Genomic DNA, 19,070 nt, shown 5'->3' on the forward strand with positions numbered 1-19,070 from the left:
TATTCTTCCAAATCCTTCTTTAAGAGTAAAACAACTTCCCTATCCAGGCCACTTTCAAAAGCTGAAGATTCTGCGGGTGAGACTCAGATAAAGCACGTAGGTAGGGTTACCCCGCCAGAGCCCTCATGTGCATTTGGACAGAGCATGATTGGAGTTCCTTTGCCTCCCCCCTCCCCCCACCAGGAGGGAACAGGAGGATGTTTTGGACCCCGGCCTGAGATATATGGCAGTGCCAGCTGCCCCCTACCCATGCTGTCCCCATGTCTCCACTCTGCTGATTGATGCCTGTTCCTCAAAACTTCCTGATCACAGAAGGATAGCCCCCACCCACTGTGGCTCAACTCTGTGCCTCTGGGAGCATGGCAGGGCTATGGATCTCTTCTTCCTCCTCCCGAAAGTAGGCTGGCTTTCCCTGGGAGCTGGGAGCCAGCTGGACCTTCAGTGGCCACGAGGCCACCATATGGTTGATGCTCTAGCAGAACTGGCACTTCTTGGGATGGGGTGGCTGTCTGTATCCCTTGGCATGATGGTCTAGACCTCCACAGTTGTAGCACCTGTCTCCCTTTGATCTCCTTTTCTGTATGCTCTTCCTTTTGGGCCGCCTCTCGCTCCCAATACAGAATACCCGACCAGGGCCAGTGATTCGGAGAGATTCCAGGCCCTTGTCACACCTCTTAAAGGTGAATTCCATGGCCTCACCCTCCTTTAGGCTCCGGAAGCCCTCCATGTGCAGCTTACTCTGGTGCACAAAGTCATCCACGGGCCAGGAGGCGGGGTGTTGAGCACGACCCCAGCACGGGAGGTCATGGACAGGAAGCCAAACCCCATGCACACAGTGAACCACTTAGAGGTGTGGGCACCGTGCAGCAGCTGCGGTTCCTCCGGCGCCTCCTCAGGTGCGTTGGCGCAGCAAACCCCCAAATTGCTGGCTTGACACAGAGCCCGTGGTCTTCGGCTGAGCCCGTGGCCCTGGGGCCCCTGGTCGGGCGGCCGAGAGCCCCAGAGAAGTTGGGAGGCAAAGGGGTGGCTTGGAGAAGAGGCTGCTACATCTGCCCCAGCACAACAGAGGTGGGAGGGCTCACCCATGTAATTACTTCTGATATCGACAATTGATTCATTTTTCCAGTCTTTCAAATCTGTGAATAAAGTATCTTTGGAGAATGTTGCTGCTTGCTAATTACTTTGTACTATATATTCTGAATTACTACAGTGTTCTTCTGCATATATAGCTTTATTATAGGTTTCCTATCCTCCCTCTGCCCCATTCCTACTAGATCATTTCTCCTTAGCTTGTTATAGATATTCTGTGCATGTAGGTCTTGTGTGTGTGCATCTCATAACTATGTCTTTTTATGTATACAGCAGGGGGAGTTAGTGATGGTAGTAGAGAGTTTCATGATGGAAAAAATAATCCTGCAGTCTTTGCGTTCAGTTCTTACTGTAGTTTATTTTACTGGTAATGAGGGATCAGAATTTCAAAGAGTCAGGGAAAGTAGAGCACGTTAACGGTCAGCACAATACAGGTATTCTACAATACAAAGAACATAGCAAAAGTCACAGAAGTTGTATAGCACAAAAACAAGAAATGAATTAGGGAATGATGGGCTGAAGTTGAGGAAGATAACTCTGCTTCGGGAGGCAGAGCTGTCGCATGGTCTGGGGATCTGAGGCAGAGATGTGGCAGAAGCAGGACAAAGCCAACAGTGTCACAGAACCCCGGGCCAAAGCTTCAGTATGCAAATGAGCCACAGACCCTTTACAAAAGGAGCTCTCCTTTCAGGAAACCGGACAATTCTAGGATGGGCCTCACAGAGCTCAGAAGTCATAAAATTACATTCAACCTAGAAAAAATGTGGATGTCCATCAACAGGGCAAAATTTGACTAAATTACAGTGAATGGATGACTATACAGCCATACATAATAATTTGTTCCACATATGTTAGGATATATGGAGAATTATGCAGCCATAAATAGCAGTTTTTATCCGTATCTGTGGACACAAATAAATGTCTAAGGTATTTTTTCCCAGTGGGACAAAGAAACAAGTTGGAAGGGTAATACTTTATACATATAATTATATATTTGCAAAAAATATATATATATGTCTGTGAAGAGTGAAGGAGAGAGAAAAAGAGAGAGAGGAGGAAGGAAAATAAATCTCAGGCCCTGAAAGTAGATTTTCTTGGTGAGAAAGTAAGAGGAAGCTGGCAAATTATCATATTTGAAGTGTATGGAGACTGTTATTCAATTCCAAATTCATATTTACTTTTTTATAATTTAATAAAGATTATGTGAAAATATAAACAATCAAGTATCTTCCTGATTTTATTATTTGCTTTTAGCTTTATGCATGGTCTTTGTGACATAGAACCTTTCAATTTCTCTGCAGTAAATCTGTCAAGCTTCATTCTTTCCTAGGATTTTATGTTTTAATATGTCTTCAGATATCTTCAATATTAGTGTTTTAAAACTGAATTTGTTTTGGCATAAATTGAGGGACATGCCTCAATGTTTGATGCCTTAATATTTGACTCTAAGCAATTGTATCAAAACTGTATACTCTGCATTCAAGTGGCATTATAACAAATATCTTTTCATAATAATCAAACTCATTCAAACTTAAACCATACATTTCTCACTGATCATATTTTTCAAATATATGCTATTTTAGTCCATTCATGTTTCTATAATAAACCGCCATAGACGGTGTGACTTAAAGAACATTTATTTCATATAGTTCTGGAGGTTGAGAAGGGCAAGAATAAGGCACCTGCTGACTTGATGTCTGGTGAGGGCCCCCTTCCTGGTTCGTAGACAACTGTTTTCTTGCTGTGTCCTCATATGGCAGAAAGGACATAAAGTCATTAATCCCATTCATGAGGATTCTACCCTCAAGACAATCATTTCCCAAAGGCTCCACCTCCTAATATCATCACATTAGAGATTAGAATTTCAACAGAAAATTTTTGAGGGGATACAACATTCAGTCCATAACACGTCATAGATTTAAAAGTTCTAAAAATTATTTAAATAACCATTGAATTAAAAAATGCATACTGATTCTAGTAAGAGTATCAGAAATAATTTTATATTTAATTTATATATTCTTTTAAAACATTATTCATGTTAAGTAAATTTATGGGGTGTTTGTGTATGTATGGTGTGCATGTGCATAGGATGTGTACGTGTGTTTGTTTGTATGTACTTACATTAAAGAAAGTTAAGAACTAAGGTAGAAAATTTAACTGATTTTCTGGCTAAGGGTTCATTCCCAGTGCTGATGATTTCTCACTTGGGGGATTATTAATGAATATGAAAGAGTTACCAAATTGAATCTATAATGATCTTTTATAATCTTCCATTTTAATTCTCTTCATGGAGTTGTAATTTATATTTTATTATGCATTAAAATTAATAATAGTACATTTTAGACATTTGTTACACTTGGGTTAATATAATTATGTACTCTCCCTAACAAATGCTACCCACCACATTTCTTCAACTACCATCACCCTATGAAAAATTAACCAGTGTTTTGAAAAAATAAATATGTATCTTTTTACATAAAGTTTAATTTTAAGTTACAAAACCATGCATAGTGTTCTTTCCTTGTGTTGAAAATATAATCAATATTGTTAGTTCTTATTCAGATGAATTAGTTCTTCATAAGCTTTGATGGGTATATCACTTAGTAGATTAATGTAACTTCAGCCCATTACACATAATGGTGGTCAAATTAATTCACTAAAACTCTGACCACATTCTGGATAGTAAACCAAGGAAAGATTAATCAGCTTAGTACTGTGCATCACACTACACTTAGAAGTGAATCATATGAGTGTAAATTATGCAAATTATTCCTATGTCTTTTCAAAATAGTAGCAAGTATATTGTGTAGTTTAACCATTGTAAATTCTATAATTATTAAAGTGTTTCATTACTCACCAATTCTGTTATAAAAATATCAAATTGTTACAGTAAATTGTGAAATCATGTACTTTATAACTAAAGAAAGTATACATTTATGCATTCATAAATGAAAGCTGTTTAATTGTAACTGTAATAAATAAAGGTATTGCAAATCTGTTTGGTCACATAATCCAGTAAAATAGGTTAGGAATATAATTATTTTGATAAATTTTAGGTTATTCAAAATATCATTAGGGAAGATATTATGAAATGAATCAAAAAATAAAACCATAAAACATTTTAAATTGTGTCAGACCGTATCTCTATTTATGCCTTTGATTCAAAACCAAAGTACTGACAGTTTCCACTATTTCTGATTAGTTAATTTTACTTCAGAAATATATAAATGTGACAGCCTGGAACAATGAAAAGAAAAGAACAGAGTCAAGGCCCTGTGCCCCCAGACCAAATTTGTCTCCTATTTTTTGTAAAACATTGAGCAAGTTATTTAATCAAGTGAAATATCTTTCTTAGAGTGTAAACAGAAATAGATGCATAAACTTCAAAATCTGAATAAATCGCAGAACAGTAGAGAAATGGATGAAAAACATGATTTCCCTAAAACTCTCAACAAATATCCATCAGAGAGTTAAAATGTTTTAATACTATCAACATAAGAAAAACAAACTTTGATTTCCATATTGCCTATTGATTATTCAGTATCAAATTGTATTTTGAACATATGCTGTGTTTGTGTGACACTTGTGTTTCATTATCATCTTCTCAGTCATTCCACCCACCCAGCCAATCATGTATTCATTCATCCATTTGTAACTGGACTGTATCCTGAAATGTTCATGTTTATGTTACTCTTTTTGAACATTCATATAAATACCGTTCTACCCACATTGCCTCTAGGTGTATTATGGTTGACTTACTGAGAACGCAGAGGTAAAAGCCTTAAATACTAATAACTTGATTATCGAAAAATAGACTCTTGAAAATCAAAAATAAAATGTCATGTGATTAAAAAACTGACACATATTCTTTCTGAAAGAAAATAATGTCATCAGCTAATCCTTCAGCCCCATTGGAGATAAGATGATGAATTTGTGGACTGGGAGTTGTGAAGAGAAAGACATGAATCATGACATTAGTTTGGGCCAAGGAGCTGCAAGCAATAGGGTTTCACATGGTGATAAGGAATGAAGATTAGAGACAAAGATAGGATGCTGACCAAGATCCAACCAGCCTCAGAGAGCCCAATGGAGTTACAGTCACATATGCATACCACTAACTAACACTGGGTAAACACCTCCTGTTTCCCTTGCTGATATTTTTGAGCTATTCTTCTCTTTGGTGTGCGGAAGACCTTCTCCCAAGAGCTGGTGTCATGTTAATTAAGGATCATGCAAACAAACTACACCTGCTGCTGAGACTTGGCCAAGGCAAGCAAAACAAAACCACTTTTTTTTTTTTAATACATTTGCCCTTTCCTACATCTTTTCAATCACCCAGGAAATGTAACATTTCAGTACAGCAGTGTTTTTAATCAATGAAGATTCTACTGAAGGGGAAAGGAAAATTCACAACATTTCTTTATCAATGAAACACATTCTTGTTGCTCTTTCAGTAAAAATACTTTCATCAACTTAATGTCCAAACCCTACAGGAACAGGGCACACAGTTATAAAAAAAAAAAAAGAATCTTTAGCTCATGGATATTATTGCCTGGTTAGTGGAGTAAAATATTAAACTTTAAAAATATGCAATTACTCACAATTACAAATTCTGGGAAATGTTATGAAGGATGCATATAGGGTGATATCAAATAAATATGGGATAGATCAAAAGAAACTGGCTTGGGGGCAGTACTAGAATATTCTGATTTGAGGAATGATCAGAGAGTTGGGAAGTTTTGACTTTAGGATTCTCCCATGGATTCTAGCCCAAAGGTGGGGCTATGAAATCTAGTTTTTCTAAAAAGCACCAAATTACAGTGGGGTGGCAATCCGTATTAGCAAGTGAAAATAAATAATTATAAAGATGGAGTGGGACCTCAAACAAGAAGTAGTAATAAAAACTAAAAGTCAGTGGAGATAAAAAAGGTCTGGAGTTTTTTTGGAAAAACTGAGTAGTTGGTTTAGAATTGATGCCAGTATTAAGCAGGGTGCTCCAGAGAACCAATATGATGTATCTATATATGTATCTATATCTATATCTATATCTGTCAATCTATGTCTAGATCTATGCACACATATATACACATATATGTATTTATATGTGCATGTATTAAGAGTTTTTTTTTTTCTTTTTTTAAGGATTGGCTCATGTGATTGTTAGGGCTGGTAAGTACAAAATTCATAAATCAGGCCAGCAATCTCAAAACTCAGGCAGGGATTGATGTTGGAGTCCTGAGTCTAAAATTAGGTAGCTTGGCAGGCTGGAAACTTGGCAGGAGCTGACATTATGGTCATGAGTAAGAATTTCTTGGGGAAAACTCAGTTTTTGCTCTTAAGGCTTTCATATGGTTGGGTGAGGTTCACTCACATTATCAAAGGTAATCTACTTTGCTTAAAGTCAACTCGTAGATGTAGATGTTAATCCCATCTGCAAAATGCCTTCACAGCAACACTTAGTGTTTAATTAAATCACTGGGTGCTATAGCTTAGTCAAGCTGGCACATAAAATTAACCATCATATAACATAAACGGTAAGGAGAGGAAGGTGTGGTAAGTGGTGCTTATCAAATTCAAAACAAATAGATTTTTTATTTTTCACATTTTTCCATCTCAAGTATCTAGTTCTGTAATGTATGTTTATATTCCCTTCAGTTATTTCCTGAAAATGCCTTTACTGCAGTCATAATGTTTTATTTCCTTTAGTCTTAGAGAACTTTCTAATTCTGTCTTATTATTTCTTAATATCTGACTGACTTTATTTCTCCTTTTCACCATAAAATTATCAAATTTTTCACAATACTTAGAAATTCTATGTACTGCATTTTTCAATATTATAGTTAAATGTTTCAGTCATCTAATTTGAATCACTCTAAATATTGATTTAATATATTAGAGGCACATTTTCCAGAACATTATTAGTTATATAAAGTAATGTAAAAATAAAACATATGGTTCTATTTTATTCAAATTAAAAGTCATAAGAAAGCATAAACACATTAAATAAACTTAGAAACAGCTTGTATCAAGAGTAATAAATAAAAACTGGATCTTTAATACACACAAGTTATATAATATTAATTACAGGTCTTCAGACCAGATATTTTTATTTACCAAATGGGTTTAGATTAAAGGTATTTTCTTCAAAGGAACAAGAAAAGAGCCTAATTAGTTATTTCACTTAGAACTAGTACAAATGTAAAAATGTGGATTTCCTAAATATCATTTTATTGTATTATCTATTAATAAATTTGCATACTGTATTATAAAGCTTACTTATTCAGTATCACATTAACATTGGTTTTATATATATATATACATATACATATACATATATATATATATATAAAACAAAGCACAGGCTGTGATCTTATCTGCATGCTTCTAGGTATGTTTCCAGAGTCACTATTCCTAACAATTGCTGCTTCCAAATTCACTTTCATATATGATTTCATAATATTATGGCCAAAACAGAGTTAAATGCCAAAAGAGTAATGTAAAAATAGTAATAAACATTTTTTGCAAATTTGCTTTGTTTTGAAAATAAAGCTAAGATAGCTTCATGGTATGCTATGAAGCAGGCATCATTGTTAGCACTATTTTTCAGCCAAAGAAACAGACATTTAGAATTAGTAAATAATTTTTTATGGTTAAAAGAGGTCATGTTTCAAAGCTGAAATTGAAATCAGGTAAGCATTAACCAAAACTTTAATCATAATCGAAGTTTCCATGGTACTATAATCAAATAAACAAACAAAAAATAAAATAAATAATTCTAGCCATTACATAATTTGAAAAAACTATTATCTAATCAAGTTTCAATAATTCCCTTTGTGCTAGAAATAATATATTAGCTTAAGTGAACAAATGGATTTGCAGAAAATTTGTCCTTTTGCAACCAGACTCTCAGGATCCCTATTTTCTGATATTCATGCCTTTATGTGATCTCTTTCGAATGTCGGCAGAACACGTGACTTGCTTCTAATCAACAGAAAATGAGAATCATGTCAGGATATATATGATTATGTTTTTGCTACTAAATGATTGCATTTCATAAAATTGGAGAACCCATCTTGATGGAGTTTCTTTCTCTCTTCCTTGCTGAGTTTGAACAAGCAAGCAGCCATTTTTGGAAACACTCTTGGCAAGTAACTGTGAGAGGCCTCTAGTCACTGAGGGAAGTCACTGCCTGACAGACAGAAAGATGATTGAGTCCTCAATTCTAAAGATGCAAAGAACTGCATTCTGCCAAAAATTTGAGTGAGTTTGAAAGTGGATCCATCCCTAGTCAGAATTCAAATGAGACTTCAACCCTATCCTACATGTTTATTGAAGTCTTGTGAGGTCCTAAGCAAAAGACCCAGATAAACCAATGCCTGACTTCTGATTCATAGAAAATTGTGAAGTAATAAATATCTATTGTAACAAGAGATAAATAATAGAGCTCCTTAGTTTTTCATTTTAGATTTCTCACTAAAAGTGACATTGGGTTGATTGTCATTCATGAAGTATCCCTCATTGTTATTTTAAAATGCTTATAAGACACTCTTAAAGATAATCCATGCTCATGTACAGAAATATACCACAACTCTGAAAACAAAACCAAAAATATGCTATATGCTTCTAAATATAATCTTTCTTAAATATAAATCATAATGATACCTGTAAACTTCAATGGCTTAAAACAATACTAATTATATGACTCATAAGTCTATGGCTGTTTTAGACATTCTCCAGAAACAGGATATGCCAGCTCCTCCCACCCCCAAATGTCAAGACAGATGATCGCACACACAGAAAAAGAGGACACAAAAAAGTTTATTACTTATATAATGAGATATTTTGGTAAGAGCAGGGCAGGAAAGGTTTCCAAGCTGGTCTAAAAATGGCTGGAGAGTGCATGGAAAGGAGACTGGCTTGGGTTTTCACAGTGGTTAGGGAGTGGCACCAGGGTGTGTTTCTTGTGTGCAGCAAAGGGCTTATATGGTTTTAAATTCTGTGAGCACCACAAGAGGGAGTACACAGATATTCTTATCAGCTTTCTGAGATTTGAGACAGAAGGGAAAGAGGAAGAGATAAGGCCCAAAAGTTGTCAGCAGCCAAATATCAAACAGAGTCAGACTCATTATTACAATGATAGATTGAGTAGATTTTTCTGATTTCAGCTCTGATCCCTCATGTGTCTGTGGCTACCTATAGGCAGCTCTGTTGACTGTTGATCTAGAATGGATGTCTGGAAATCTGAGCTCTCCTCCAGAATTTGTTCCACAGTAGAGGAAGAGACCCAAAAGGGAGGCTTGAAGCATTCAGATATTGAAGGCTACGGCTTAGAACTAGAAACCTGAAACTTTGTAATATACTAACTAAAATAAATCATAAGGTCAACTTAGATTCAAAAAGTGGAGGAGACTCCTTTTCCCGATGAAAAGCATTGCAAAATCAATTTGCAAGGACATGATTACAGAGAGTAGGATAATTAAAGTCATTTTTGTAAACAATCTACTATAGAGATGACTAGAGGAAAACATTAAACTATCCATATTTTATTTCATGGCACGCAAATTTGAACACATTGAATTTAACTGAAACAAGGGAAACACTCATGATTTACACCTCACCATTCAGTCTTCTAACCAAAAAGAATAAAATTATACTAACCAGACATTTAAGTGGCCATCTTTTTGCAATGTAAGTTGATTTTCAATCACTCAGATGCTATTTCTCCCCTGAAAGTTATTGAATAATAGTAAACAATGAATAGTGACTAAAATCATTTTAAATTAACCTATTCAGAAATGGCAATTTCCAAGGAAAATAATGCAAAGCAGAGGTAGGGGATGGTGAGATTTATAGAAATATTAATTAAATTAAGAGGTAGCAGCACAAAGAGGAAGATTCCTAGGAGCAGGGTATCAAAGGATTGCATTTTCTCATGTATTTTATCAACTCAGAGAAAATGAAGCAGTAGTATAGTGATTTTAGTAGTATCTTAATAGTGCATGTCTGGACAATGCTAAAAAGTACAAACTTAATTGACTGCATCTAAACCTGCCCAACAATTATAGTTTAATAAAGGATCCCACTGTAATACTAGAAGTTAAATCTAAGCCAAGTTCAGGCTTCACACGCTGTCCTTTGGGAAATACAATACTATGGCTTATCTCACTCTATCTGAAAATTAATTGTATGATACATATCACCAGGGAACTTCTGAAAAGATATTCAAACATAAAGGAATGGGTTATTTTAGAAAAGAAAATACCATCATTTGAGATAAAAGAGAACCTTGAACATGATGATTAAATCAACCTATTAAGCAGTAACATACTTAATGGTAAATCACTAGCAGCAGTTTACTAAAAAATTGAAAATAAGAAGGGAATGCCCACCACAGTTATTTAATGATGTCCTGCAAGAAGAGGAAGAACAATGGAAAAGACTGATAGATTTTGGCTAGTTGCTCTAATTAAGAGAGGATGTGACTTTCTACTTGGAAAGATTATAGGAAGCTAACGTATCATTAGAACATATACAATAAGAGTTGGACACGCTACTCTGCTACAACATAAAATTATAGAAGTCAGTAACTCTCATATATATCAACGATAATAGGATAGAAATTATATGTGTTTAGAACAAGATAGAAACTAAAATAGAATGAATATTCCATTTCACCAAATAACCCAAATGACACGTTATTTCCTAAAAGTTTCCTAGAATTTCATTCCATTATAAATATTCAATACTGATCAAAATATAATACACAATACGATTGAATACTTGTCTAAATTAATACTATAAATGATTCTGAGTAAGATTTCTATTTAAATGTACTCTATCACCATAAGCCTGTTTTTCAATTACATAAAGTTACTCCAAAATTTCAATACAAATCCAAAAGAAATAGTAGATGTCAAACATATTTGAAAAAATGCAGGCTAGTTTTACTATCTTATGTTTAAATACGTTATTTCTTTATAAAAGGTAAAGCAATGATGTACTAGAACAAAAAAATAAACCTATTAGATCAATGAAAATAATAGAAAACCTAGTTGTAGAGCATTTTGTTGAATACAAACGTAAGAGAATATCCACATACTCAGACATTCATACACACAATCCTACACAAACACAAACACACACACACACACCCCTAGAGTATAAGAGTACTTTAAAATGGAGGTTATTCTTGTATGTTCTATAAATAATAAATAATATTATTGTAATGGTAAGGGAATTCATAAAACTGTGTGATTCATTGAGTATACCAAGTCTTCAGATAATTTTAATATTCTTTACACTCTATTTTTCAATTTTTCTACAATGAATGGAACACACAATTTATACTCTAATTTCAGAAAAGAAACAATAAATACCTAAAAGTAGTTTGAAAAGTGAATTGAAAACTTAGAAGAAAATAATCATATTTGAAATACTCAAAGTGTAATTTTATTATCAGTAAAAATATAAAACCAGAGTCTCGGTGATTTTGTGCCTGAGTTAGAAAATATGTTATGCTTGCATACTTCCTTGGTATGAAAGAGTTCAACATGTTTATCTTTTTCTTTACTTATATTCAATTCACACATATACATATCAGAGAAGGGAAAAGGAAGCTGGCAAAGTGAACCATTTCCTAGAAATTAAAATAAATATAAACGTTCTGGGAATGGAAATCTTTCCATAAATTAGTGGTTCACAAGTCTGATGCAGAATTCTTTCAGAGAGACCTGAGGTCAAATGTATTTCTAAAATAACACTAAAACATTATTTTTTGTTTTCACCAATATTCTCTCATAATTGTAGAGTGGAGCTATCTAAATGCTACATGACTTTGATGGGGTAATTGCTCTCATGACTAATGGATGTGAATGGAATTGTGTACAGTATATTCTTATGTTTCCTAGAATATTCTGAAATAGTGCATAGATAGATGATACGTAGGTAGAAATATATATATATATATATATTTTTCAGAGATTAATTCAATTTTTTTTCAGAGTTCATACCATACTCTTACTAGCTATGTGCAATTATAATTAGCATGATCTCTGTAATATTATTTTCCAATAATTCATCATTATTTGGAAACCCCCAATTTTTCTGCATTTATGTGGAAATACAAACAATACATAGTTTTCTTGCCTTGCAATATTTTTTTAAAATTGAGGAAACTTTTAGGTATCTGAAACTTATTTTTTAGGATTTTAGTTAGGATATATATTTTCTTGCAGTTAAGAATACATGTTTGGTTTAGAAAGGGAGATTAGACGACTTGGTTTCTCAACTCACATTTGTAGCATCTATGTATAAAGTTGCTGAAGAAAGATAAAATCAGAGTCTTCTCTATTAAACATAGACATGATTTGTGCTTTAAAAGTCAAATATTGTTATACCTTTATAAAAGATACATGGAAATGTCCCTGAAGCATCTTACAATTTTTAACTTATATCTTGACCCTGAGTACACATCTTTCCAAATTGCTTTCTAATATAGCTATATTGAGGTATAAATGATGTACAAAAAACAGCACAAATTTAATGTCTACAATTTGATGAATTTGATTACATTCATACACCATGTATGTGTGTATCACAAAGATTAAGGAAATAAACATGCACATCACCTCCAAAAGTTTCCTCATGTTCCGTGTGTATGTTAAGAATACTTAACATGAAATCTACCCTCTTAACAAATTTTTAAGTGTTTGATCAAGCTACTCCACCATTTGTTAATTGCAGGCACTATGTTGTACCCCAGATGTCTAGAACTTATCCATCTTGTATAACTGTAACTTTATACCCACTGGACAGTAACTCTTATTTTCCCTTCCCCATGCCTTGGCAACCATCATTTATTTTCTGCTTCTACAAGTTTGACTATTTTAGATAACTCATGTAAGTGGAATAACGCAGTATTTGTCCTTCTGTGACTGACTTAATTCATTTAGCATAATGCTTTACAGGTAGAGCCAGGATTTTTTTTTTTTCGTTTTTAAGGCAGAATGATATTCTATTGTATGTGCATACCACATTTTCTTTATCCATTTGTCTATTGATGAATATCTGGCTTTTCATATCTTGTCTATCATGAATAATGCTACAATGAACGAAAGTCCTCTTTTTTTTTTAACGTCTTTATTGGAGTATAATTGCTTTACAATGGTGTGTTACTTTCTGCTGTATAACAAAGTGAATCAGCTATATGTATACATATATCCCTATATCTCCTCCATCTTGTGCCTCCCTCCCACAATCCTACCCCACCCCTGTAGGTGGACAAAAAGCACCCAGAACTTATCTTCCTGTGCTATGTCGCTGCTTCCCACTAGCTAGCTATTTTACATTTGGTAGTGGATATATGTTCATGCCACTCTCTCAGTTCGTCCCAGCTTACACTTCCCCCTCCCTGTGTCCTCAAGTCCATTCTCTACGTCTGCACCTTTATTCCTATCCTGCTCCTAGGTTCTTCAGAACTTTTCTTTTTTCTTGAGATTCCATATATACATGTTAGCATACAGTATTTGTTTTTCTCTTTCTGACTTACTTCACTCTGTATGACAGACTCTAGGTCTATCCACCTCATTACAAATAGCTCAATTTCGTTTCTTTTTATGGCTGAGTAATATTCCATTGTATATATGTGTCACATCTTCTTTATCCATTCATCTGTCGATGGACACTTAGGTTGCTTCCATGCCCTGGCTATTGTAAATAGAGCTGCAATGAACAATGTGGTATATGACTGTTTTCGAATTATGGTTTTCTCAGGGTATATGCCCAGTAGTGGGATTGCTGGGTCTTATGGTAGTTCTATTTTTAGTTTATTGAGGAACCTCCATACTACTCTCCATAGTGGCTGTATCAATTTACATTCCCATCAACAGTGCAAGAGGGTTCCCTTTTCTCCACACACTCGCCAGCATTTATTGTTTGTAGATTTTTTGATGATGGCCATCCGACTGGTGTGTGGTGATACCTCATTTTAGATTTTTTTTTGTGTGTGTGTGTGTGTGGTACGTGGGCCACTCACTGTTGTGGCCTCTCCCATTGTGGAGCACAGGCTCCAGACACGCAGGCTCAGCGGCCATGGCTCATGGGACCAGCTGCTCTGTGGCATGTGGGATCCTCCTGGAGCGGGGCACAAACCCGTGTCCCCTGCATCAGCAGGCAGACTCTCTACCACTGTGCCACCAGGGAAGTCCTCTCACTGTGTTTTGATTTACATTTCTCTAATGATTAGTGATGTTGAGCATCCTTTCATGTGTTTGTTGGCAATCTGTATCACTTCTTTGGAGATATGTCTATTTAGGTCTTCTGTCCATTTTTGGATTGGGTTGTTTGTTTTTATGATAAAGAGCTGCATGACATGCTTGTATATTTTGGAGATTAATCCTTTGTCAGTTGCTTCATTTGTAAATATTTTCTCCCATTCTGAGGGTTGTCTTTTTGCCTTGTTTATGGTTTCCTTTGCTGTGCAAAAGCTTTTAAGTTTCATTAGGTCCCATTTGTTTATTTTTGTTTTTATTTCCATTTCTCTAGGAGGTGGGTCAAAAAGGATCTTGCTGTGATTTATGTCTATGCCTATGTTTTCCTGTAAGAGTTTTATAGTGTCTGGACTTACATTTAAGTTTTTAATCTATTTTGAGTTTATTTTTCTGTATGGTGCTAGGGAGTGTTCTAATTTCATTCTTTTACATGTAGCTGTCCAGTTTTCCTAGCACCACTTATTGAAGAGGCTGTCTTTTTTCCATTATATGTTCTTGCCTCCTTTATCAAAGATAAGGTGATCATATGTGCATGGGTTTATCTTTGGGCTTTCTAACCTGTTCCATTGATCTATTTTTCAGTTTTTGTGCCAGTACCATGCTGTCTTGATTACTGTAGCTTTGTAGTATAGTCTGAAGTCAGGGAGACTGATTCCTCCAGCTCTATTTTTCTTTCTCAAGATTGCTTTGGCTAGTCAGGGTCTTTTGTGTTTCCATACAAATTGTGAAATTTTTTGTTCTAGTTCTGTGAAAAATGCCATTGGTAGTTTGATAGAGATTGGACTGAATCTGTAGATTGCCTTGGGTAGTATAGTCATTTTCACAATATTGATTCTTCCAATCCAAGAACATGGTATATCTCTCGATCTGTTTGTATCACCTTTAATTTCTTTCATCAGTGTCTTATAGTTTTATGCAGGTCTTTCTCTCCCTTGGTAGGTTTATTCCTAGGTATTTTATTCTTTTTGTTGCAGTGGTAAATGGGAGTGTTTCCTTAATTTCTCTTTCAGATCTTTCATCATTAGTGTATAGGAATGCAGGAGATTTCTGTGCATTAATTTTGTATCCTGCTACTTTACCAAATTCATTGATTAGCGCTAGTAGTATTCTGGTAGCATCTTTAGGATTCTCTATGTATAGTATCATGTCATCTGTAAACAGCGACAGTTTTACTTCTTCTGATTTGTATTGCTTTTATTTATTTTTCTTCTCTGATTGCTGTGGCTAAAACTTCCAAAAGTACTTTGTATAATAGTGGTGAGAGTGGGCAAGCTTGTCTTGCTTCCTGATCTTAGTGGAAATTGTTTCACATCTTCACCATTGAGAACAATGCTGGCTGTGGATTTGTCATATACGGCCTTTGTTATGTTGAGAAAAGTTCCCTCTATGCCTACTTTCTGCAGGGTTTTTATCATAAATGGGTGTTGACTTTTGTCAAAAGCTTTCTCTGCATCTATTGAGATGATCATATGGTTTTTCTCCTTCACTTTGTTAATAAGGTGTATCATGTTGATTGATTTGCGTATATTGAAGAATCCTTGCATTCCTGGAATAAACCCCATTTGATCATGGTGTATGATCCCTTTAAAGTGCTGTTGGATTCTGTTTGCAAGTATTTTGTTGAGGATTTATGAATCTATGTTCATCAGTGATATTGGCCTGTAGTTTTCTTTTTTTTGACATCTTTGGCTGGTTTTGTTATCAGAGTGATGTTGGCCATGTAGAATGAGTTTGGAAGTGTTCTTCCCTCTGCTATATATAGGATAGGTGTTAGCTCTTCTCTAAATGTTTAATAGTACTCGGCTCTGAAGCCTTCCGGTCCTCGGCTTTTGTAACAAACAAGGAAGATTTTTAATCACAGTTTCCGTTTCAGTGCTTGTAATTGGTCTCTTTTTAGTTTTGATTTCTTCCTGGTTCAGTCTTGCAAGGTTGTGCTTCTCTAAGAATTTGTCTATTTCTTTCAGGTTGTCCATTTTATTGGCATATAGTTGCTTGTAGTAATCTCTCATGATCCTTTGTATTTCTGCAGTGTCACTCTTTACTTCTCCTTTTTCATTATAATTTCCATTTATTTGAGTCTTCTTCCTTTTTTTCTTGATGAGTCTGGCTAACGGTTTATGCATTTTGTTTATCTTCTCAAAAACTAGCTTTTAGTTTTATTGATCTTTGCTATCATTTCCTTAATTTCTTCATTTATTTCTGATCTGATATTTATGATTTCTTTCCTTCTGCTAACTTTGGGTTTTTTGTTTTTCTTTCTCTAATTGCTTTAGGTGTAAGGTTAGGTTGTTTATTTGAGCTGTTTCTTGTTTCTTGAGGTAGGATTGCATTGCTATAAACTTCCTTCTTGAACTGCTTTCACTGCATCCTACAGGTTTTGGGTCATTGTGTTTTCATTGTCATTTGTTTCTAGGTATTTTTTTTTATTTCATCTTTGATCTCTTCAGTGATCTCTTGGTTATTTAGTAGGATATTGTTCAGCCCCCAGGTGTTTGTATTTTTTACAGATTTTTTCCTGTAGTTGATACCTAGTCTCATAGCGTTGTAGTTGGAAATGATACGTCATATGATTTCAATTTTCTTAAATTTCCCGAGGCTTGATTTTTGACCCAAGGTATGATCCATCATGGAGAATGTTCCATGAGCCCTTGAGAAGAAAGTGCATTCTGTTGATTTTGGATGGCACGTCCTATAAATATCAATTAAGTCCACCATTTTAATGTGTCATTTAAAGTTTGTATTTCCTTAATTATTTTCATTTTGGATGATCTGTCCATTGGTGAAAGTGGGGTGTTCAAGTTCCCTACTATTATTGTGTTGCTGTGGATTTCCCCTTTTATGGCTGTTAGCATTTGCCTTAGGTATTGAGGTGCTCCTATGTTGGGCACATAAACATTTACAATTGATATATCTTCTTCTTGGATTGATCCCTTGATCATTATGTAGTGTCCTTCTTTGTCTCTTCTAATAGTGTTTATTTTAAAGTCTATTTTATATGACATGAGAATTACTCCAGCTTTCTTTGATTTCTATTTCCATGGAATATCTTTTTCTATCAGTCTGTAGGTTTCCCTAGGTCTGAGGTGGGTCTCTTGTAGACAGCATATATACAGGTCTTGTTTTTGTATCCATTCAGCCAGTCTATGTCTTTTGGTTGGAGCATTTAATCCATTTACATTTAAGGTAATTATCGATATATATATTCTTATTACCATTTTCTTAATTGTTTTTGGTTTGTTTTTGTAGGTCTTTTCCTTCTTTTGTGCTTCCTGCCTACAGAAGTTCCTTTAGCATTTGTTGTAAAGCTGGTTTGGTGGTACTGAATTCTCTTAACTTTTTCTTGTCTGTTAAGGTTTTTATTTCTTTGTCAAATCTGAATGAGATCCTTGCTAGGTAGAGTAATCTTTGTTGTAGTTTTTTCCCTTTCATCATTTTAAATGTGTCCTGCCACACCCTTCTGGCTTGCAGAGTTTCTCCTGAAAGATCAGCTCTTAACCTTATGGGGAGTCCCTTGTAGGTTATTTGCTGTTTTTCCCTTGCTGCTTTTAATATTTTTTCTTTGTATTTAATTTTTGATAGTTTGGTCAATAGGTGTTGGTGTGTTTCTCCTTGGGTTTTTCCTGTATGGGACTCTGTGTGCTTCCTGGACTTGATTGACTATTTTCTTTTTCATATTAGGGAAGTTTTCAACTCTAATCTCTTCAAATATTTTCTCAGACCCTTCCTTTTTCTCTTCTTCTTCTGGGACCCCTATAACTTGAATGTTGGTGCATTTAATGTTGTCCCAGAGGACTCTGAGACTGTCCTCAGTTCTTTTCATTCTTTTTTCTTTATTCTGCTCTGGGGTAGTTATTTCCAATATTTTATCTTCCTGGTCACTTATCTGTTCTTCTGCCTCAGTTATTCTGCTATTGATTCCTTCTAGAGAATTTTTAATTTCATTTATTGTGTTGTTCATTATTGTTTGTTTGCTCTTTAGTTCTTCTAGGTCCTTGTTAAGTGTTTCTTGTATTTTCTCCATTCTATTTCGAATATTTTGGATCATCTTTACTATCATTACTCTGAATTCTTTTTTAGGTAGACTACCTATTTCCTCTTCGTTTGGTCTGGTGGATTTTCTCTTGCTCCTTCAACTGCTGTGTATTTCTTTGTCTTCTCATTTTGCTTAATTTACTGCATTTTTTTCCCTCAGGCTGCAGGTTTGTATTTCCTGTTGTTTTTGGTGTGTGTCCTCAGTGGGTAAGTCTGGTTCAGTGGCTTGTGTAGGCTTCCTGGTGGAGGGGACTGGTGTCTGTGTTCTTGTGGATGAGGCTGCATCTTGTCTTTCTGGTGGGTAGGACCATGTCTGGTGGTGTGTTTCACAGTGTCTGTGAACTTATTATGCTTCTAGGCAGCCTCTCTGCTAATGGCTGGGGTTGTGTTCCTCTCTTGCTAGTTGTAGCTTGCTGGTCTTTGAGTGGAACTGGGTCCTAGCAGTGAGATGGAGATATCTAGGAGAGCTTTCACCATTTGATATTACATGGGGCTGGGAGGTCTCTGGTGGACCAATGTCCTGAATTCAGCTCTCCCACCTAAGAGGCCGAGGCCTGACCCCGGCTGGAGCACCAAGACCCTGTCAACCACATGGGTACTAGTGTTGGAGGGTCTCCTGCAGAGGCAAGGAGTGGCTGTGGCTCACTGCAGGCACAAGGACACTGACAGCAGATGTCTGGG

At 35.4% G+C, this 19,070-nt stretch overlaps 1 pseudogene; it reads right to left on the reverse strand.

Annotated features, from left to right (window-relative positions):
- Window positions 1-337: 337 nt before the first annotated feature.
- LOC113630199 (protein lin-28 homolog A pseudogene) overlaps window positions 338-19,070 on the reverse strand; it is a 33,511-nt pseudogene continuing 14,778 nt past the window's right edge.

Source organism: Aethalodelphis obliquidens, unplaced genomic scaffold (genome assembly GCF_003676395.1).
Source record: "Aethalodelphis obliquidens isolate GAN/ISIS:26980383/991018 unplaced genomic scaffold, ASM367639v1 scaffold29, whole genome shotgun sequence".
Lineage (NCBI taxonomy): Eukaryota > Metazoa > Chordata > Mammalia > Artiodactyla > Delphinidae > Aethalodelphis > Aethalodelphis obliquidens.